The sequence below is a fragment of the Felis catus genome, chromosome C1, assembly GCF_018350175.1.
Source record: "Felis catus isolate Fca126 chromosome C1, F.catus_Fca126_mat1.0, whole genome shotgun sequence".
Lineage (NCBI taxonomy): Eukaryota > Metazoa > Chordata > Mammalia > Carnivora > Felidae > Felis > Felis catus.
Window position 1 is genome coordinate 160,108,164 of NC_058375.1, and position 24,142 is coordinate 160,132,305.

Sequence of the window (24,142 nt, forward strand, 5' to 3'; positions counted from 1 at the left end):
TGAGATCATACTAATATTTAGTCTTTCGAATCCAGAAGCGTGCCATCTGAGGATTTTTGCAGCTATTACATGCATGGACAGGTGCTCTGTACATATTCCAACATTACTGGAGTATTTTGTATGTGCAAGGACTTGCTAGAAAACTTCTGCCCTTGCCTCTCTCTCCTTCACACATCTACATCGCGGCTTTCCTAAGTAAAATGTTGTAGCATTATAATACCTTATGGGTTGTACATTATATATTATGTCATTAAATATGTGAAGTACATTTTATGGTCCCGAGCCTTATCACTTACTAGTTGTAAGATCTTCAGCAAGTCCGTTTCTGAATTACAACTTCCACATCTGTAAAATGGAGCTAAGAATACCTTTTTATTGGTGGTTTTATACAGTTTCTGGAAGTTTTTGACACTCCTCCCATTGAAAGGTGGAGTTCATTTCTGCTCCCTTAAATATGTGCCACACTCGGTGACTCATGTCTAAAGAATGGAATGTGGCAGAAATAATACCATGTGACTTCTGAGACTAAATTTCCCCTGGCTGTCTCCCTTGTAATGATTGCTCTTGGAAGCCAACCATTTCACCATTTGGTAAAAAAGCCAAGCCACCGCAAGGAAAGCTCATGCATAGGTTCTCCAACAGTTCCGGATGAACTTGCAGATGACAACCAACATCAGCTAACAGACATGTGAGTGAGTTTTCAGATTATTCTAGCCCCCACTCTTTGAGCCACCCCAGCTGACACTAGGCACAGCAGAGATAACCGGTCTCCTCCGAGTTCTTCCAAAATTATGAGTAAGTGGATGTTGTCACTGTTTTAAGCCATTAAGTGTTGGGGTGGTTGGTTAGGCAGCAACAAACAACTGGAACCGATTTTGCTAACGTAATAAAACTGAAAACATGCAGCAATGACTTCGGGACTGGTCAGAAGGCAGAATTTGGGAAGGTCTTCAAGAAACTGTCAGTGGACGCTTCACGGTTTTTGGAGACATCATTGGTTAGGGTTGACAGGAAAGTGAGGAAAATGTTATCGGAAGCTGACATATAGTGGTAGAAAGTTCAGCAACACTGTCATCTGTGGTTATACGGAAAATAGAAATTACACAAATTAACTGCATGGCCAAAGGAGACTTTCAGAGACAGCACCGAGTGCTGCCTGGGTTTTCTGACTATAGTAAAAGGCAAGGGAAGAGAGATAAGAAAAAACTGTTACATAGTATAGGAGCCAGGAATTGCGGGATTCAAAAATCACGGCTCCAGGGGCACCTGCGTGGCCTAGTGGTTTAAGCCTCCGACTTCAGTTCAGGTCATATTCTCCCAGCTCATGGGTTCAAGCCCCGTGGCAGGCTCTGGCTGACGGCTCAGAGGCTGGAGCCTGCTTCGGAGTCTGTGTCTCCCTCTCTCTCTCTGCTTCTCCTCCGTTTGAGCTCTGTCTCTGTCTCTCTCAAAAATAAATAAAACATTAAAAATTTAAAATAAATAAATAAATAACAGCTCCTCTTTCCCCGCCTCTCCAAATGGCAAAGGAAATGGCTTCCAGGTGAAGATCAAATTCAGAGTGTTACCTGGAAAACAGTTCAAAGGCAAAGCCACCAGTTGACTATAAAACTGGCAAGACCTCACAAAGATTTCAGGCGTTGCTTCGTCGACCTTTGCAAGCAGACGAAAGGCATGCAAACCGAAAGGGTGTTACCAGACAACAGCTTTGGAGAATCTAAGGTACAGAAGGGCTAAGCGAGTGGCTTATGTCTTATGCAAGTGGCTTTTGTCTTTGTTAGTTATCCACTGATTGATAAGAAGCCTACAGCGTTTTTAAAAAAATTTTGTTTTTACACTTATTTATTTTTGAGATACAGAGTGAGACAAAGCGTGAGCGGGGGAGGGGCAGAGAGAGAAGGAGACACAGAATCTGAAGCAGGCTCCAAGCTCTGAGCAATTGGTCAGCACAGAGCCTGATGTGGGGCTCGAACCCACAAACTGTGAGATCATGACCTGAGCCAGAGACCCACGCTCAACCGACTGAGCCACACAGGTGCCCCACCTACAATGTTTTTTAAAAGAATTACAATCGGCTTAGACTGAGAGGGACATTCAGGCCGTCGGTCCCCAGACTCCTAAGGGCAGAGCACCACCTAAACAACTATTAGCCCCAAACGTGCTACTTTCAGCGGAGAAGGACAGGCTCCAAGGGTGGGACCGAGAGCGCGGAGGGCGGAGCCAAAAGCTACGTCCCGGAAGTGGGACTGAGGCCTAATTGAAGTGGCGCCGCGCTCCCCGGCGGTATCAGAGCGGTGGCTGCATGCCTCCCATTTTTCTCTTTTTTGAACAGCAGTGTGCACAGTGCTTATCCTGGGCGTGTCCCACTACTGTGTATTAGATGCGGTTGGCAGATGGCTTGTCTCTTGATTCATGGGTCTTCAGATTGCCAGGAGCTTCGTCTGGAGAACAGTACCCAAGGAGCCTCTGCTGCTGGACCTGATTTACGTGTCCAGATCGCACCCTCAAGCCTGAGCGTGAGGCTACAGCAGGTGCAACGTTTAAGGGGTCTAGGTACAGGGCGGGCTGGTGGGGGGTGGTTGGGGGAGGTGATGAGTGTATTTTGCATGTAGGACGAAATGTAAATAGTTTATGTGCAGTGGGTGACTTGTGATAATCTTAAAACATGTCCACAAGTTATTTGAAATTCTTCCCAACAAAAAATACAGCTTAATTCCTCCCTTTTTTGAACCATAATTGGCCCCGGTGATTTGCTTCTAACAAATACAATACACTGGGTGACTTCTCAGACAACATCACAAAACGAGAGACAGCTTTCACCTTGTTTTCTTTCTTCTTGGGATGTCTGCCTTTGGAACCCAGCCACCATCTTGGTAGGAAGCCAAGCAGCCACATGGAAAGGCTGTGTGTAGGTGTCTGGCCCCAGCTCCACCCAAGGTCCTGGCTCACAGCCAGTATCAACAAGCCAGCTGTGAGTAAGCAAGTTTTGAGCCGGCCTCAGCCACCAGTCTCAAGCCGCCCCAAATGATGGCGTAGGACAGAAACTGTCCTTGCTCAGAGCTGCCCAAATTACAAATTCACAAGAAAAATAAATGCGGTTATTGTTTACGGCTTGGGGTGGTTTGTTATGCAGTGGCAGATACCCGGGTACTGACATGGAAACATCTCCTAAAAGTGTTCTAATGTCTAAACAAAACCTTGTAACAATTACATCATTTTATGCATTGTAAGTTGCAACTGCTTTATGGTCCCTGGCTTTATCACTTCCTAGCGCTGGGGTCTTCGGTAAGTCAGTCTCCTGAGGTTTTCTGCAACTGTAAGATAGAGATAAAAATACTTGTCTTTAAAAAAATCATTTATGAAGCAACAAGGAAAATGATCAATTGTAGGTTATAAAACTAGATTCAAATGATTACAACTTTAAAAATGTGTAGGTGAGAAATAAGTGGATTCTATTAGTGGGCTTGAAAGCAACTTTCCTTCGGGGGCACCTGGGTGGCTCAGTCAGTTAAGCGTTGGACTCTAGATTGCGGCTCAGGTCATGAGTTAGAGCCCCACATGGGGCTCTGTGTGAAGCCTGGTTGGGATTCTGTCTGTCTGCCTCCTCCACCCTTCCTGCTTGCTAAACTTTTTAAAAATAATTTTCCTTCTATTTTCCAAATTTCTGTAAGATTATTTGCTTTAGTAATCAAAAAAATGTAAGTGCTAAAAAAAAAAAAAAAAAAAAAAAAATCCCCTTGTGCATTCCCAGCCCAAACCCAGGGAATGGGTTGGGTCATTTCTTCTCACTGACCTCCCTGCTGGTTCAATCATGTAAAGTGTCTTGTAAGAGTAACAGAGACAAAACAACATCCTGTTACTTGGGGTTTGGAAGTCAATGAAGGGCTGACTCCAGAACCCAGATATCCTGCCTCCCTAGCCACTGTACCATTCCCTCACACTGTACCTCTCAATACGAGTTAGTTTTCACCTATATGGGCTACACATTAAAACCAATGTCAAGTTAAATGCTCATCTTTTAAATAACCAGAAGTCCCAGCTGTCTGAGCTCAGAGGCCATGTAATCCAGTGGTCAGGGGAGTTGGTCAAAATGCATGGGTTGGAAACCTGCCTCCCTCACGTATTATCTGGGGTCTTTGCAGATGTACGTAAGGATTTTTTTTTTTTAGACTGTGCGAGCAAGGGAGGGAACAGAGGGGTGGAAAGAGATAAAGAGAAAGAGAGAGAGGGCAAGAGAGCAAATGTTAAGCAAATGTTAATCTACCACGCTCAGTGTAGAGCCCGACACGGGGCTCCATCCCACGACCCTGGGATCGTGACCTGAGCCGAAATCAAGAGTCAGATGCTCAACTGCAACTGACTTAGCCACCCAGGTGCCCCATAAGGATCTTGGGAGGAAATCTTCCTGGATTACACAGATGGGCTGTAAATCCACTGGTTAGTGTTCTTATAAGAGAGGAAGACAGAGAGAGCAAAAGCCCATGTAAAGATCGACTAGAGACTCGGGTAATGTAGCCACAGACTGAGGAATATCTGGAGCCAGAAGAGGCAAAGAAGGGATTCTCCCTTAGGGCCTCAGAGGGAACACAGCCCTGTGGACACCTTGACTTCGGGCTCCTAGCCCGCAGAACTGTGAGAGAATACATTTCGTTGTTTTGTGGTAATTTGTTACGGCAGCTCCGGCAAACTACCGGAGTGGATGAAGCTCAGTCACAACACTGGACGAAAAAAACACTGAGGTTACAGGGGGAAAATGATATTTAAATAACCTTTTTAAAACATGCAAACTGATACTTTATATTATTTATAGGTACATGTAAATAAAAGCATAAAGAAACAAGTGGGAATGATAAGCACCAGATCTAGGGATTGGGAACCTTGAGAAAAGAAGGGGACACAATGGGGGTTCACAGAGGGCTTCAGCTGTGTTGATGATACTGAGTTTCTTTTTAAGAGGGAGAGAGAGGGCGCACGTGAGCAAGGGGCATAGAGAGAGAGAGAGAGAATCCCACGAGAGGTAGAGAGAGAGATGTGGGGCTCACCCGAAGCAGAGCTCAAGCTCACCTGATGTGGGACTGGAACTCATGAACCTGATAACGGCCTGAGCTTAATGACGGGGCTACCCAGGCACCCGATCATACTGGGTTTCTGAAGCCGAGTGGTCAGGTCAAGCATGATCAATATCCTGTTTTTAATACCATTGTGTAGGACTAAAGGATTTCATGATTAAATTTAAAATAACATTTGAAAGGAGAAAGGAGAAGGACGTGAAGGGAGGTGGATAGCCTCGAAGGTGGTGAACCTCTTTCTCGAGTAGCACATGACCTTTCAAATGTCAGCCAGAACAACATGACTTGGTGCGAGTGTTATCTCCCGACACTTAACAAGCAGTTGAAAAGCACTTTGTTAATATTCAGAGTTCTGATGTCGTTTATAAATAATTCCAATAGTAACCTTTTTCATTGGAAAAACACCTGTATAGTGCTGACTCTGATTACTCCCTGTGGATCTTGCTTAGCTAAAAATTAATATATCATACTTTCTAGAATGACAGACTGTGGGCTGGAATCAGAGAAAACAGTAATTTATAAGATGGAGTAATTACTGGACGATCCAGGTACTATTTACTGACTTTCTTCTTCTTTGTTCTCAAGCCAGCAAAATTATCGAGTCCACATTCCCAGAGTCCTTTTATTAGCCTTAATCTTAGGTTGTCTATCAAAAACAATACTGTCGTGGATTAATAAACACCACAAACCCATAATAAGCGGCACAGGCCCTTCGTCCTCCGCGGTAATAAGTGAGCTCAGCTGAAGCATTATCAAAGTGTGACTGACTAGCTGGGCTTTTGAGCGCTTGCTCCCTTGGCATGACTGAGGCCACCTCCCTGGCTGTGCTATTTGGAATATCCACCAGGTGGCAGCAACTCCTTGGCTGCCAGTGGCCTCCAAGGACAACTGAGGCCGCCATTGACTTCCTCCTCACCAGTTGAGCAGTTGTGGTGTCAAAGTTAGATTTAGTGGTTTCTCTTTGAGCTGGGATTTAGAAAAACATTGCGACCATTTTCAATTAGAAAGTATTCAGGTTTAATCAGAACTAACATAAACAATAATTTGATATGGGATATCTGCAGTCTCACATTCTTTCCCTTTTTTTCAGTACACTTGGTGAAATACTTTATTATTTTTCAAACATTCCTATTTCCCACAGTGTACTAGGCATGTGATCATTTTAAATAATGAGCCATGTATATTGTGAAGGTACAGTGGAAGTCAACATCTATAATAATCAAAGAAACAGCTAATTTTTCAAACAATTTGAATTTTATGAAGGGCAGAATCATGACAGCAGGTAAAATACGGCTGGTTCCAGTGGTCTCTTCTTGTAGAGCACTATTGCTAAAATCCAGATTCAGCTGGGAAATGTCACATCAAGTCTCTAGTTTCCTTATTCTGTTTACAGTGCCCAGATTCAGAAGCCCTGAACCCTTAAGCACCCTAAAAGGTCCCTAAAAGAATGATTAAGATCATTGTCCTCAGAAATTTCTGAGCTTACACAGGCTAATTTTCAATTTAAGGAAGACTCTCTCACATCCTTCAGCTATAAAAATTCTAAGCATGTTTGAGATGTATAAAGAAAATAACCATGAACTAGAAAAATGCCTTCTCTAAACTAAACATAAACTAAAAGAAATGTGGTGACAGAGCTACCACTGGCTTTGGCATCTGACAGATTTGAGCCCTTTCCCTAATGAACCATGGGATCTGGGGTATCTCTTCCGTGTAATGGATTTAACATTTTCTCTCTTCCTGACCTCCTGGGTCTGTGAGACTCACACGGAACAAATAATCTAGATGCTCAATAAATGTTTGCTGAATATTATTAAAATAAGTATAAGTCATGGTGCTGGGACTTTAAAAGCTGTAGTTTAATAAACAACCCTAAATATATAACCATACAGGTTTTATAACTAAAACATAAGGCAGTACTGGTTTTCAGAAATGAACTATGGATATCCTTCCACCCATACCGAGTAGTGGTTTTCAACTCTGGGCAGCTTTTCATAAGTCCCAGTGCCCAGGGGCTTTGGGGTGGGAACAAGCTATCGTTTTCATGTTGTTTGGTTGGTTAGTTGTTTGGCTGGTTGAGCCCTTGGGGTGATAATAATAAGCAGCCAGGATTGAGAACCACTGTTCTACTGCAAAAGTAAGTTAGTGTCGTTACTGAATATTGGTTATAATTCAATCAGAGTAGAAATGAGTTTCTAGTTGAAATAATTTTCTACTATTTATGGCCAGAAGGACTGGGCTATGTCCAGATCACTTTTCTTTGTTCTGACACTTACTCTTCTATTTCTCTTTGTACGAAAGAAAAATTGCTTGATGCAGAAAATGTGAAAAGCACAATGAAAATAAAACAACAACAAAAAAGCACTCCAAATCTGTAGCCACTGAACACATTGGGGCATGTCCTTGCAGTTTCTTTTTTCTTGTGTATATATGTGTATTTTTAAAATGAAAATAGATGGGACGCCTGGGTGGCGCAGTCGGTTAAGCGTCCGACTTCAGCCAGGTCAGGATCTCGGAGTCCGTGGGTTCGAGCCACGCGTCGGGCTCTGGGCTGATGGCTCAGAGCCTGGAGCCTGTTTCCGATTCTGTGTCTCCCTCTCTCTCTGCCCCTCCCCCGTTCATGCTCTGTCTCTCTGTCCCCCCAAAAAATAAATAAACGTTGGAAAAAAAATTAAAAAATAAATAAATAAATAAATAAATAAATAAAATGAAAATAGAATCAGGCCACGTTTTATAGCCAGTTTGTTTACTTGAGAATACAATGTAGTATCTTCCCATACCAATGAACTTTCTTCGGTGACATGGTTTTTAATGGTTACTTTGTAGCTATTAGATACATGATAATTTCTTCAATTTCTTATTACTTAACATTAGATTGTTTTCAATTATTCTATTATTTTTTGCACAAACCTCTCATAATTTCTTTGAATAAATACCCCACCTTTTATATTTACTCCTGATCAGTTTGAGCAGGCTTTAGATGAATCAACAAACAGGAGGATGAGTTTCTTGGAAGTACGGTTACCAATGACCTATCTCCGCCTTCCAGAAGTACCTCCAGAATAGCTGGCTATCTTAGCCAATACCGTCAGGTGGGAAGACTCAGAATTAGCTGACTATTCACTAGGTCAGCGGTTCTCAAAGTTTAATATATATATGAATCACTTGTCAAGTGCAGAGCTTGTCAAAACGCGAATCTGGGGTTGAGGCTGAGATTCTGGTTGTCTAACAGGCTCCCGGGTGATGCTGATGCTGCTGGTCAGTGGACCTACTTGAGTAGCAAGGACCAAGATTATATTCCCATTAGATCGAGTATACCTGTGTCTCATCTTTGGGTTTCCTCATAAAACACAATGATGTCCACAAATAAAGGGGCAGATATTGAACTGAATATCTATTTTTTTTTATTTTTTTTTCAACGTTTATTTATTTTTGGGACAGAGAGAGACAGAGCATGAACGGGGGAGGGGCAGAGAGAGAGGGAGACACAGAATCGGAAACAGGCTCCAGGCTCTGAGCCATCAGCCCAGAGCCTGACGCGGGGCTCGAACTCACGGACCGCGAGATTGTGACCTGGCTGAAGTCGGACGCTTAACCGACTGACTGCGCCACCCAGGCGCCCCCTGAATATCTATTTTCAATAATGTATTTATTCAAGCCAGTTCATTTGGACCTTGCTTTTGTAAGAAAAAATTTTGCTCTTTATTTTTAGCATTCTCTCTAATTTCTAGATGACCACAGGCGGCTTTTCTTTCAATGTTAGAAATTCTATAAAAGAGAAAGTTCAAGGATTTATATCTGAGACTGAGATATGTCATGGATCCCAGAGGTGAATAAAGCAGCATACCCTTTCATCCATTAATTATAGGAATCTTTCCACTTTCACAGGGGCCGTTGGAAATCTGAATTGCAAAGAGTATGCTTAGTGATTGATGGGATTTTCCAGGAAATGTCACATTGTTTTTTGACCAGGAAAAACTAAATAAACAAGTACTTCACAGTTTTTGTTTTAACAAGGCAAGGTAACCCACCCTGTACTTTGAATATTGACAACCCTTAACATTGAAACAACTTCTTACAATTTATTTATTTATTTATTTATTTATTTATTTAATGTTTATTTATTTTTGAGAGAGAGACAGAGCGTGAGCAGGGGAGGGGCAGAGAGAGAGAGGGAGACACAGAATCTGAAACAGGCTCCAGGCCCTGAGCTGTTAGCACAAAGCCTGATGTGGGGCTTGAACTCAGGAACTGAGCCGAAGTCAGATGCTCAACTGACAGAGCCACCCAGGTGCCCCTAAATTTATTTTTTATTTAAAAAAATTTTTTAAGTTTATTTATTTATTTTGAGAGGGACAGAGACAGCCTGAGTAGGGGAGGGATAGAGAGTAAGGGAGGGAGAGAGAGAGAGAGAGAGAGAGAGAGAGAGAGAGAGAGAGAATCCCAAGCAGGCTCTGCACTGCCAGCACAGAGCCTCATGTAGGGCTCGAACCCACGAACGGCAAGATCATGACCTGAGCCAAAATCAAGAGTCAGGTGCTTAACTGACTGAGCTCCCAGGCACCCCAAATCCAACACACTCTTAAGAACTATTTATTTTTAGGGCACCTGGGTGGCTCAGTCAGTTAGGGGTCCAACTTCAGCTCAGGTCATGATCTCACAGTTTGTGAGTTCGAGCCCTGCATTGAGCTCTGTGCTGACAGCTTGGAGCCTGGAGCCTGCTTCAGATTCTGTGTCTTCCCCTCTCTCTGCCCCTCCCATGCTCATGCTCTGTCTCTCAATAATAAATAAATGTTAAAAAAATTTTTGAAAAAAAGAACAATTTCTTTTTCGTGTTCTTTGTCAGTCGTATTAAATGTTTTCTTTGGAGAAAATTATTATTCAATCCCGTAAATTTTTATAATATTTATTCTCATAGTGAAATTATTCCACTTGTTTGTACAGGTGGAAATTTAATTGTTTAATGATTTCTGTTTTTGTTTTTTTTTTAACATCAGGTTAGCAGGTTAGCTCCTTAGTCAGCAGCCCATAGTACAAGCTAATTAAATTAATTAACCCCTGCATATCAGCTCACATACTGTGTTCAATCAGTTAAAATACCAAAGATACTGCAGAATAATTACTAGACTCACGATTTGATCCGTGTTTCAGACTTTTCAATAGGTCCACATACAGATATTTCGTATGTACTTTATTGTGTTGTCACCATAGCAACTCTGTGAAACATTAATTTTATCTCTGTTTTATAAGTGACAAAGCTGAAGTGCAAAGATGTTAAGTGACTTACCAGAAATCTCACATTCAGGGAGTGGCAGAACAGTGAAAATAATACCTTTTAAATTTTTCTACTACCAACTCATTTTCTTCTTAATTTCCCTATTAAAATGTTCAGAATTTAAAAAGCCTTAATTTAAAAATATAAGATACAAAAATGCAGATGTTTTATCCTTCTTGTTATGCTGTGATAGATTCCTTTATCTCTGAAAAACATATATATAAGATACAGGGGCGCCTGGGTGGCTCGGTTAGTTAAGCATCTGACTCTTGATTTTGGCTTAGGTCATGAGTTCGAGCCCTGCATAGGGCTCTGCGCTGAGAGTGTGGAGCCTGCTTGGGATTCTCTCACTCCCTCTCTCTCTACTCCTCCTGCACACACTCATTCACTCTCTCTCAAAATAAATAAATATTCATACATATATACGACACATATATGATACATATATGATACACGTATGATACATATATATGATATATGCATGTGACATACATATGTGTATGTAGGGTATATGTGATACATATATGATACATATGTATCATACGTGTATCATTGGTAGAGCCCAATGTGGGGTTCGAACTCATGAAACCGTGAGACTGTGACCTGAGCTGAAACCAAGAGTCAGACACTTAACTGACTGAGCCACCCAGGCACCCCTAAAACCGTTCTTAAAAAGTTTATATAAATGTATCACTTCTTGGCCTATTGGCTAAGATCAAGTGTAAAAAGTTTATATAAATGTGTAAAAAGGTAATCTTATAAAGTTACACATATTGTGTCAAAATATCTTTTATGTAAATAGCTCTTTCCTAATTTCCATTTCTGCTTTCACAGCTTTATAATCCTGTGATGTCCTACAACCACAGACCTCCGGTTCTCTTGATATTCAAGACTAGACTGCAGAAACCTTCCAGCCAAGAGACACGTCCCGTAGAATCCAGAGTCTCTCGGTAAAATGAAGCATCTTCTATAGTATGGCCAAAGACGTATTTCCTGTCTACGTTTCTAATTCTTCCAGTCCCAGAAATACGCTGGTGTCCATCAATTACATTTCATCCTTTGGAAGATGAGCATTGCTAGGGATGACTGCCTCAGCGCACGGGCCTAGTTCAACATGCACACGCCCCCTCACTGTCCAAGAAGAGCCCACAACATTGCCTCAGGCTTGTCTGGAATTGCACAACAACTGGCTGGAAAGTCTTCCTGTAGAGTGGTTTCACAAGATCAGGTCAGTTTGCCTGCCTGATAACATTATACTAAAAGTGACCTTTCTCTTAGGAGTAACAAAATTTAAGTGTCCAGCAACCCCTTTTTGTTAAAAAGGACCCATCCTTGCCTATTCTTTTCCTTTCCAACTTCTGTCTTCCAACAAAGGATCTGCCAGACAGGTTCTTGGGGCATTTGGGAACTTGAATTTGGAGGAAAGACTGAGGACGAAAAGCACTCAGGCTAGTGGTGATAGAAAAATTTCTCAGAGAGAACCTGATTTTTATGTGGGCATGTGACCTTCCAGAACCTCTCTATCTCCTTTGCAGCTAGGCATGATATGGTGTGGCCATATGACTAAATTTTGGCCAGTGGGATGTGAACCAAAATAACATGTGTAACTTCTGGGTTCTGCCTTTAAGAAGAAGGGATGTGTCTTTCCTTCTCTCCCTCTTTTCTTTTCTTTTTTTCTTTTTCTTTTTCTTTTTTTTATTTTTTATTTTATTTTTAATTAATTTTTTAAAAATTTACATCCAAATTAGTTAGCATGCAGTGCAGCAATGATTTCAGGAGTAGAATCCAGTGATTCCTAGAACCCAGTGCTCATGCCAACAAGTATCCTCCTTAATGCCCTTTACCCATTTAGCCCATCCACCCCCCACAAACCCTCCAACAACCCTCAGTTTGTTCTCTATATTTAAGAATCTCTTATGTTTTGTCCCCCTCCCTGGGTTTTCCCTTTTTTTTTTTTTATGTTTATTTATTTTGAGAGAGAGAGAGAGTGGGGAAAGGGCGGAAAGAGAGGGAGAGAGAGAGAATCCTAAGCAGGCTCTCTGCTGTCAGCACAGAGCCCCACATGGAGCTTGTGAGCTCATGACCTGAACTGAAATCAAGAGTTGGACTCTTAACCCGACTGAGCCACCCGGGTTCCCCTCCTTCTTTCCGCTAGCAGAAATGTGGGTGTGGGAATGGACCATCATGGTCAGAAAATGAGGGCAATATCCAAGAGATAATAGAATAACAAGAGAGAAAGAAGAACTGGGCCCTTGACTACTTTGCAAAGGAAGGCCACCAAACTTTCACGTGGGAAAGAAATAATCTTCTAACTTCTTAAAGCCATTGCATACCATTCTTACCTGCTTGAGTGGATTTCCTCCCAATGTCTATATTTGTGTCGGTCCCTGCAGTACCTTTCAGGCTCTGGGCCCTCCCAGCACCCCGTACCCCACTATGATTAACTAGGCCAAGTTTAGGATACTGCAAGGTACAGTTTGTTCTGTACTTTCTCTACTCTCTCTTTCTCCTGTGGTTCATAGATATGTTCTCTGTGAAAAGCATTACACAATGTTCTTTCATTCTGTTCTCTGCTCTAAGCTTTCAGTCAATCAATCAGTCTTTCTCACTTTCTCTAAGGGTCTGTTATTAAGTTCACCACCTTTGTGTTCTTGGCATCTATTAAAGCTGCAATTCTGTGGTTCTGCTGCTCACTCCTGACTGACTTGTTGCACAGTAGAACGGGGTAATTCATTTATCACCTTCAGAAAATTTTATCTGCACCTACATAGGAAAAGGACAGGCTCTCTCACATAAAAGCACTGGGAAGATTACTTTCCCAAGGAAAACAGACAAATTCTCACTGTCATCTCTTTGTCATCTCTCATGACACAGCCACTCTTGGCAGAAGTAACTGGATCTCAACCAGATCCAGAGACTGAAATAAGCCCCACCTCATCCCTGCAGGAAAGCCGGCAACTGTGGGGGATGGAGGGCCATTCACCCAAGCCAGAGAAAATTGTACCTTGAAACAGAACAATTGGTAGTCCAGGCAAGCTGTTGGCACCAGAAAGATGCTGCAAGAATTACAGTGGCCTCTTTATTGGAAGGAAGAGCGTGGCATTGAGAAATCTAGGAGCAAGTTATATTTGAAGAGCTAGGTGTTTAGTTGGTACTAGAGAGGTCTGTCAGCAGATAGCAGGACTCTAGGCATCAGGCAAAAGTTCAATGACAGGACTTTGGGCCCTAGAGTAGTGATTCCCAACTGTGAGAGGTGATTCTGTCTCTCCAGGGAACATGTCTGGAGATATTTTTAGTTGTTATAAGTGGGGGATGCTAATGGCATCTAATGAATAGAGGCCAGGGATGCTGGCCTCTAAACGCATAGAGCAGCCCTATACACAGACATACACAATAAAAAATTGTCCGGCACAAAGTATCAATGATGCCAATGTTGAGAAACCCTACCCTAGAAAGACTGATATTAATAGGGCATGACCCCTATTTCCGGGATGACAGGGGTCCTGAGAAGTCTGCTAAGGTACAGACTCAAGAACAGGAAAGTAAGACCTGGCCCCAATACCAAAGCTAAACTGTAGGTGAGAGAGGCAAGACTGAATCCCATTTATCAGGACTGAGGCACAATGTCATGGCCAGACTAGGAGCTAAGTATAGTCATACCAAATCCCTAGGGGATCCAACTAGAACATCTCAAACCCCTCTAGAAAGCTAGGAGGATTGTTTTCTAGCAGGATTCTTAACCTGGTCCCATAGATCTTTTGGAGGCAGAGGAAGATCCATGTGCATAGATAAGGGGATCCTCAAATTTTATGCAAAATTATGTGTTTGCATCTTCCTAGGGTAAGGATGGAAAGCTTCCTTCAAGATCTAAATGTGGCTATAAGACCCATAAAAGGTCAAAACCCACTGTTGATGGCCTAAAATATCAGGTTGAGTCTGCAGGAGAGAAATACAAGGTCTTATGGAAAGAGGAAAGATGAAAACGTAATGATAACAGCCAGTGGTACTTAAACATTGTGTGCCTGGTACTGTTCTGTTGCCTAACTTGGATTAACTCATTTAATCTTCATAACAATCTTAGGAAGCACATACTTTTTCAACCTCATCTCATAGATGAAGAAACTAAGGCTAGACTTTCTCCAACACAGTGCTTCCTAACTTTCTTCATAGCACGGCACACACACACAAAAGCTATTATATAGAAAAACTGTTAGAATTAATGAGAGTTTAGTAAGCTTGCCATAAATAAGATCAATAAACTACAATTGCAGATCTATACTTTATCAACAAATATTCAGTAAGCACAATTAAAAGAAATATGCCAGTGTTGATGACAAATTACAAGACATCTTGGGATAAATCCAACAAAACATATGCAAGATCTTTATGGAGAAATCGAAAAGTGTAATAGTGTATGTCAAAGGCATAGTGGGCTAAAGGGACAAAGATGATTTTGACCAGAGGCAACTTGGCCATGGGATCTTGCAGCCCCATGTCTATTTCTCACCTGTTGGCTTTGACCTCTTCAGGGCTAAGGGTTTTAAATCTCTGAAGCCCATTCAGGGCAAAAGACATGCATAGATACTTTTCCAAAGAAGACATCCAGATGGCTAACAGACACATGAAAAGATGCTCAACATCACTCATCATCAGAGAAATACAAATCAAAAACACAATGAGATACCACCTCACACCAGTCAGAATGGCTAAAATTAACCACTCAGGCCATAGCAGATGTTGACAAGCATGCAGAGAAAGGGGATCTCTTTTGCACTGCTGGTGGGAATGCAAACTGGTGCAGCCACTCTGGAAAACAGTATGGAGGTTCCTCAAAAAACTAAAAATAGAACTACCCTACGACCCAGCAATTGCACTACTAGGCATTTATCCAAGGGATACAGGTGTGCTGTTTCGAAGGGACATATGCACCCCAATGTGTATAGCAGCACTATCGACAAGAGCCAAAGTATGGAAAGAGCCCAAATGTTCATCGACAAATGAATGGATGAAGATGTGGTGTGTGTGTGTGTGTGTGTGTGTGTATACACACACACACACACACACACACACACACACACATACCACAATAGAGTATTACTCAGCAATAAAAAAGAATGAAATCTTGCCATCGCAACAACGTGGATGGATCTAGAGGGTATTATGCTAAGCAAAATTAGTCAGAGAAAGACAAATAGCATATGACTTCACTCACATGTGGAATTTAAGATACAAAACAGGTGAACATAGGGGAATAAGCAAAAATAATATAAAAAGGGAGGGGGACAAAACATACAAGATTCTTAAATACAGAGAACAAACTGAGGGCTGCTGGAGGGATTATGGGTGGGGGTGGGCTAGATGAGCAAGGGGCACTGAGGAAGACACTTGCTGGGATGAACACTTGGTGTTATATGTAGGGGATGAATCACTGGATTCTACTCCTGAAATCGTTGTTGCACTATATGCTAACTAACTTGGATGTAAATTTCAAAAAGTTTTTTAAATGACAGTAAGGAAAAAAAAAATCTCCGAAGTCCATTCAGAACATATCGGTTTGTTTACATGGCACACCAGATAGAAAACTTTGCTATTACCATTAAAGAAATTTAATTATAAATCTTCCAACAAAGAAAACACCAGGCCTAGCTATTTCTTCAACGTTTATTTATTTTTGGGACAGAGAGAGACAGAGCATGAACGGGGGAGGGGCAGAGAGAGGGAGACACAGAATCGGAAGCAGGCTCCAGGCTCTGAGCCATCAGCCCAGAGCCTGACGCGGGGCTCGAACTCCCGGACCGCGAGATCGGGACCTGGCTGAAGTCAGACGCTTAACCGACTGCGCCACCCAGGCGCCCCCAGGCCTAGCTATTTCTAATGGCAAGAACAGTAAAGACATTTAAGAGACAATTTCAATCATACTTGAAATCTTGCAGAATAGAAAAAGTGGGAATAGTGTCTACCTCATTATCTGAGGCTAGTGTAACCTTGATACTAAAACCAGGCAAGAATTGGAAAAGAATCTTTCAGGCCAACACAAGGTCAATAGATAAAACATAATTACAAATCTACACTTTAGCAACTCATATACAAAAAGGAACGATGCTGATTACAATGGCAACAAAATGTGTAAGGCGTCTTGGAATAGATCTAACAAAAGATGTGCAAGTCCTTGATGGAAAAAATCATAAAACTTCAGTAAAGGACATTAAAGATGTAAACAATATTTCCCTAAAATGACCTGTAGATTTAAGGATATTCTATTCCTGGAACTTGACAAGCTGGTTCTAAAATATAGGTGAACAAAGAGCTAAGAATGGCCAAAACAATCCTGGAGTTGGACAAATAGAAGCAATGACCCTACTATCAGCTATTAAGATTTGTTAATTAAGTCATTAGTAATTTGGAACATGTTATCAGTTCAGAGATAAATCAGTGGACCAAAACAGAGTCCTGAGTAAGACCCATGAGTAGAGGAATGTACGGAAAACTTATCTATGGTATTGCAGATTAGGAGGAGGGGGACAGACCCTTCAGTAAGTATTAATTGATTAGCCAGAAGAGGGGAAAAGTCAAGTGAACTCCTACCTCACACTATACACAAAAATCAATTCTAGATGGATAAAAGGCTTAAAGACAAAAGTTTAAAATTTTAGAAGGATACATGAAATATTACCTTTCTAATTTTGAGGGAACAAGGGATTTCTTAACACAAAACTGGAAGCATAAATCCAACTACATTAAAATCATAAAACTGCTGTTCCTCAAAAAATATCAAGAGAGTGAAAACAGAAGCCAAACACTGGAGGAAGAGACTCACTACACATATAGCGGACTCAGGGTTAGTATCCACTCATAAGAGCTCCTTTGAACAGATAAGAAAAAGATAAAAATCCACGATAAAGATGAACAAATATGAACAGCTTTGAACAGAACACATCCAGGTGGTAAACATATGAAAATATGCTCACCCTCATTAGTTACAAAGGAATTATAATGAGTTCCCATTTTATAGTCATCAGACCGGCCAAAAAAAATAAAAAATCTGACAATAACAATGTTGGTGAGAATTTGTAATAATGGTAACTGTTAGATGGTAATCTGGAACTAACAAGGAAAGCTGAACATCAACCCTCCCACCAAGCAGGGTCTCTTCTGGTGTGGTAAGCAGACTTTTAGGATGGCCCCTAATGAGCTCCACCTCTCAGTTTCTGTGCCCAGTGTGTAATTCCCTCCCCTTAAGGTGGGCTGCACGTAGTAACTTGCTTCTAACTAATAGAATACGGCAAAGGTGACGGGATGCCACCTCTGAGATGAAGCTTCAGAAAACTGACTTCTGCCCACCTTTCATTCTTTCTCTTGCTCACTTGTGAGAAGCAAGCCGTACCTATGGAGAGACCCACATGGCAAGGGATGAAGGTTCCGGCAAACAACCAGAGAGGACCTGAGGCCTTGAGCCCAACAGTCCAGGAGGAACTAACTCTTACCAAGAACCCAAGTAAGTGAGCTTGGAGGCAGATTCTTCCCCAGAAGGTGACTGCTTCGGCTGACATCTTGATAGCAGCCTTGTTAGAGCCCAGAGCCAGAGGCCACAGCTGAGCCATGTCTGGATTTCTGGCTCATAGTAACGGTGAGCTAGTTACTGTATGTTGCTTTAAGCTGTTAAGCCAGGGGGTAATTTTTTATGCAGTGGTAAGTAACTTCTATGAGTAAAAGCACATTGGTATGTGGAACATGGAGTACAGGTGAGCCCAGGATGTTAATCCTTCAATCACTGGGGCTGCCAAGAGCAAGTAGGTCAAGGCAGAGCTGGGACAAATAGAGTTCAGGAGCAGGTTAGCTCCAGCCAACAACAGCCTCATCTGTTTACCCCAGTGTGCCATATAGTGCTATGGGGTTTTTGCATATGTGTGCCATTATGTGAAAAAGTAGGAAAGCACTAGACCATAAAATAATTTCTATTTCCTATCAAGTGTGTTTGGTAATTTATATTTTCCAGGACAGTGTCTTCAGTGTTTGATCGCCTGAGAACTTGCTTAAAATGCAAACTTTCAGACTCACATCTCAGATCTATGAAGTCAGGTAATTTTGTGGGGCGGGGGCAGCGATCTGTGTTTTTAAAAGGTTCCCAGGTGGTAACGATATAGGTGAAAGTTGGAGAAACATTGTTCGAAGGATTTGTGCATTTCATCTGTTTTCATATTTATTGGCAAAGGTGTCCCAAATACTTTCCTAAATCCTTTCAGCATCTTAAGTTATGTTCTCTGTTCACGACTGTGTTGTTTGTGTTTTCTCCTCCTTGGTCAAGCTCTCATAACGGTTGTCACTACTGTTAGTCTTTTCAAAACATGTGCTTTGCTGCTTCTGTATTTTCTGTGTCAGTAATTTTTTTCTTTTATTTCTATCCTTGTACTTTCTTTAGGTTTATTCTGTTATTCAGTTCCTGTTAACCAAATATTTGGGGGCACTTTTAACCAAATATTTTTCTTAGATTTATTAGGGAGTAGGTAACACATGTGGTATAAATTATGGCCCCAAACACGTGTTGTAACAGATTTGTGATTAGATATTCTCCAAGTAGTTTCCCTCTTTTATGCTTTTTACAAAAGACGTTTTACATTTTGCTAAAGACAACGGGTAAATTCCCCTCACTGTCTCTTTCTGTAGGGTGCCCCACCCTCACCACCCCCACACCCCAGTTCAGCCATCTTGAATGTACCTACTATAATCTTTCTGGGTTCATGTGGAAGTTTTCTTCGACTCCATCCTCGCAGCGTTTACAGGCCTTGTGTTTTTGTTTGTCCTCTTCAGTATATGGTCACCAAAGTTAGTCAGAAACCTCTGTGGCAAACTGATGTTGGTACATCAGATGGGCCTATCTCTGTGGATTTTTACTTTTTTTAAAAAAAAATGTTTGTTTATTTATTTATTGAGTGAGAGAGAATGTCAAACAGGCTCCACACTTAGTGTGGAGTTGATGCGGAGCTCAAACTCACGAACTATAAGATCATGACTGGAGCCAAAACCAAGAATCAGGTGCTTGACCGACTGAGATACCCAAGTGCTCCAGATTCTTACTCTTTTATTACCGATAGCAAGGATAGTCTTCATTTTCACAGTAGGCCAGCCAAATCTTTTAGAGGATTTAAAAAATTTTTTTTTAACGTTTATTTATTTTTGAGACAGGGAGAGACAGCATGAACGGGGGGAGGGTCAGAGAGAGAGGGAGACACAGAATCTGAAACAGGCTCCAGGCTCTGAGCTGTCAGCACAGAGCCTGACGCGGGGCTCGAACTTACGGACCGTGAGATCGTGACCTGAGCTGAAGTCGGATGCCTAACCGACTGAGCCACCCAGGAGCCCCTAGAAGATTTTTAGAAATATGCTTTGTCCAGAATTTTATTTTATTTTTTATTATCTTTTTAATTTAAATTTTAGTTAATATACAGTGAAATATTGGTTTCAGGAGAATTCAGTGATTCATCGCTTGCATACAACACCCAGTGCTCATCACAACAGGTGCCCACCTTAATACCCATCATCCATCTAGCCCATCCCCCACCCTCTTCCCTTCATCAACCCTCAGTTTTTCTGTCCTTAAGAGTCTCTTGTGGTTTGTTTCCCTCTCTCCTCTTTTTTCTCCTCCTTCCTGTATGTTAATCTGTTTTGTCTCTTAAATTCCACCAATGAGTGAAATACTATGGTATTTGTCTTTCTCTGATTGACCTATTTTGCTTAGCATAATACATTCTAGCTCCATCCACATCATTGCAAATGGCAAGATTTCATTCTTTCTGTGTTTCATCCAGAATTTTAAATTCCATACTGGAAGACTTTCTCTGGACATCTAGTCTTCCATATATCTAGAAATAGAAGTTATCCAGTTTATAACATAAACATCTTCTGTCTTTTCCATAGTTTTTCAGTTGGATGCTTGTTTCATTTTTAAAAGCTTTCTTCTTTTTTTATATTTTTGAGCTATAAATTTCCCTCTGAATACCACTTTACCCTGTAATAATGATCAAGGTAAAATTTCATTACTTACTATGCGATATTCTTTGCATAGATGCAGTGCATCATGATCTTTATGTACTGCCCCGTTAGTCTCCACGAACCCCAAGGAGATCTGTACTATTATTATTCATCATTTTATCAATGATGAAACTGAAGTAAAGAAAACTTAAGTAATTTCCCTAGGATCATCAGAGATAGGTGGCATGTAGGGAAACTAGAATTCCAATCCAGGTTTGCCTGAATTCAGAATGAGTTCTTGCAACCACTTTAATCTAGCTTGGAGGGGAGGTGCGCAGGAAGCGGGGTGGGGGGATATTTGAGGGGAGAATGAAAAGGAAAAAAATATGACATCATTTGGAAAATGGTGCAGGTTGTTAAGGGGATAATAGCAATCCCACCCAGCCTCAGAGAACATGGAGCAAACAGGTGTGCCAAGCAGTAACAGGTATGCAAGAGCACCGCCTGGGCTCTCGGGTGCTCTGACAGCAACTCGTCTTTCCCTCATTCAAATTGTCATTGATTTGTACTTTCTTGGCAATATCTCAGCTTATGAAAAAAAAACAATGTGTAATCCAAGTGGCCCTACTTGTAATGTATAGAACCATCACGGACCAACATATTTTTAGCCCCAAACAAAATAGTCTCTTCTGCTAATCCCAGACCTTGGCTTCAAGCCAACTGGCTTCTTGCTTTTATTATTTGCAATAGAATCCAGGATTCAGAGTGAATAAAAGAGCTGAACAGGAATATAACTCCTGATAATATTGTCTCTGCGCCTTGTGCACTTATCCTTTTTGTCTCGCCCCAGGGGAAAAGCAGTTTTTCTTACTTATGCTAAATCCAGTTGTTCCCCACAGCGACCATGTAAATCTTGGCACCGAGTACGCAGCAGAATAAAAAGTCAAGGCTGTGGGAGGTGCTCACATGAGAGCAACAGGCAGCTGCAAAGCCCCAAACCGCTCCATCCATTTTCTGCTAAAAATAAAGGGTTCTATTCATCAAAAACTTTTATATGTTCTTATGATTTTTCTTACAAAAAAGCCAACACGATATGCAGGCAAAGAAGAATAACTGCCGGTTCACAGACCATGCCATCCTTTCATTTCCCAGAGTAAGCAATCCAGACAGAGGACAAGCAGGAGGGGCTTGCCATTTGCTGAATGTGCCAGACCCCCAAAAAAAAAAAAAAAAAATTCTGTAAAAAGGGATCTGACCTCAAACTAGACATCGAAATTGTTCACTTCAAGGGAAACTGTCTCCTTTCTGCACACCCGTTTAATCAAATGAATTACCCTAAGCCTGCATGCAAGAGATGTTTCAGCTTTGTTTTAATGTGTTTTCTAAATATTATAGGTTTCTTATCGTTTTTCCCCAGCCAAGTAGAATTGGTTAGAATTTACCAAAATTGAAAGGTTGTTTACACCTGATTCTTTTACTGTCTCCCATTTCCTCCCAGTCTTTCAGAATGATCTTTTTGTTGTAGATCCAAATTACCGTAGACTTTAGAAAGCTTCCTCTACTTATTAACACAATAGCATTAAGGAAAATTTTTAAAGAGTTAAAAAAAAAAATCACAATCCCACCTCACTAAACAGGCAGCTGGTTTACACTCTAGGCTTCTCCTCTGCCCCAAATTTGCATGCATTCATCTTATATACATGCATACATATCCTAGTATGTAATCCTAGTATAGATTGGATTTCTAAAATCCCTAACATTTTATCACGTCCTGACTATTTTCTGTTTCTTTTGTGTTTGCAGATCAGCTTGCCTAGAGAAGGAATTACACTGGCCCAGAAGCTACTCATTCTTTGTAAGTGCTCCACATATATGTAAATCCTACCTCTCTAACAAGACCAGAAAATCTTTTGGGAGTTTTTCCCATTTCCTTTTGGGCTTTCCACAGACTCTGGGCAAGTGTTAAGTGCCTAGAAAGCGCTTCATTGATAGGATGTTTTCAGTTATTCATTCAGTCTGCTAGGTGTTCACTTAATAGAACTGCAACGTTATTGAATTGAATTTAAATTCCCCATTAATAGGGGTGTCTGGGTGGCTCAGTCGGTTAAGCATCTGGCTTCGGTTCAGGTCATGATCTTGCTGTCTGTGGGTTCGAGGCCCGCATTGGGCTCTGTGCTGACAGCTCAGAGCGTGGAGCCTGCTTCTGATTCTGTGTCTCCCTTTCTCTCTGTCCCTCCCCTGCTCATGCTCTCTCTCTCTCTCTGTCTCCCTCAAAAATAAATAAACATTTAAAAATTTAAATTTCCCATGAATAAGAGAGTAATTACTTGAAATACACAGGAATTTGACTAACAAACACCTCCAAAGCTATGAGTCACTGTGTTCACAGTCTCTCAAACATACCAGCTTCTTCCATGCCTGTCTGTCTTTGCTTCTGCTGCTAACCTGGAAAGCACGTTTTCGTTCTTTCAAACTGTTGTGCAAATCACCTTCTTTAATCAAGTCTTTCATTAACACCACCCCAGGATATAAATCACCAATCTCTTCTTCAGGCCACTCTAAACTTTGTGCTTACTTTATTATAGTAATTTATGTATCATATGACTACCTCTCCGTAAAAACATAAGCTCCCTGAAGTCAAGAACTGTATTGTATTCATCTCTGTACTTCCAACATCTGCCATGTTTCTTTGGATGCCATGATCAGTTCAGAGTGTAGGTTGAATGTTAGTTGGTTACTGGACACCTACCTTAGTGGTCTTACAGTTAATGTAATGGGAAAGCAAGTTTAAGTAACTTGTCACAGCATGAGAAGCAAGTCGGAGAACAATGAAGCCCAACATGATGCCGCCATTTCTATGCTTCAAACATTCTGACACAGGGAATAAAAAAATGACAGCAAAAAAAAAAAAAAATGCTAAATGGTTTCAGACCTATTCTATGAATCTAAAAGATAAGCCAGTCACTTTTAAAATGTTTCTTATAGAAAACTTCAGACATATGTAAGAACTAGAATAGTTTAATGGAATGTCAAACATCAAGAGTTATTAACATACAGCAAAAATCGTATGCCGTTTATACCCTGATCCATTTTCTCTCCCTACTGGACTACTTTAAAGCTAAATCTAGACATCAAATCATTCTTGCGTAAACATTTAGGATGCAGCTCTAAAAGATAAGGGATCTTTCATTAGACACTAAAATAATATCACTATCCTAAAAAAATAATACTACTTTCTTAGTATCATCAAATATCATCAATGTTTAAATTTGTCTCAATGTTTTGTTTTTTTTTTTCAGAGCTTTACCATCAGGATTCAAAGAGGCTCATACTTAAATTTGGTTGATGTTTTTCTTAAGTCTCTTTTAACTTAAGACTTTTTTTTTGCCCTTGTAATTTATTTGTTGAAGGAGCCGGGTCATTTGTCCTATAGTTTCCCATATCCTGGATTTAGGGATTGAATCCTCATACTGCGTCAATCATGTTCTTCAGTTCCCTGTACTACTTGTAAACTAGTAGTTAGATTTTAGTCCTGTCTAGTAGACTTTTCTGTGATGATGGAAGTATTCCATATCTGCACATGTGGCTATTGCACTAGTGTGACTGAGGGACTGAATTAATTAATTTTGTTCTAATTAACTTATACTTACACAGCCCCAAATGGCTAGTGCCTGCCATATTGGACAGCACATACAGGTTAATTGAAATTGAAGCTGAAATAGACACATGTTGCAAATGGTTACTGTACTGAATTCAAGTTTGCTGGTTTATCAAGAATATTGCGTAATGGTGCACTTCCACAAGAGGGCGAACATGTCTGGTTGTCTCTGCA

At 41.1% G+C, this 24,142-nt stretch overlaps 1 long non-coding RNA gene across 2 annotated transcripts; it reads left to right on the top strand.

Annotated features, from left to right (window-relative positions):
* The first annotated feature begins 526 nt into the window (after nucleotides 1–526).
* LOC109502730 lies at nucleotides 527–22,402 on the top strand. Of its 2 annotated transcripts, none has more exons than XR_002744837.2 (5): nucleotides 527–688; nucleotides 11,176–11,569; nucleotides 17,716–17,836; nucleotides 18,338–18,420; nucleotides 22,114–22,402. It is a non-coding gene; the product is annotated as an uncharacterized LOC109502730 (long non-coding RNA). The 2 variants fall into 2 exon arrangements; XR_002744836.2 differs by lacking the exon at nucleotides 527–688 and adding an exon at nucleotides 2,235–2,528 and having other exon boundaries at nucleotides 22,114–22,401.
* Nucleotides 22,403–24,142: the final 1,740 nt, after the last annotated feature.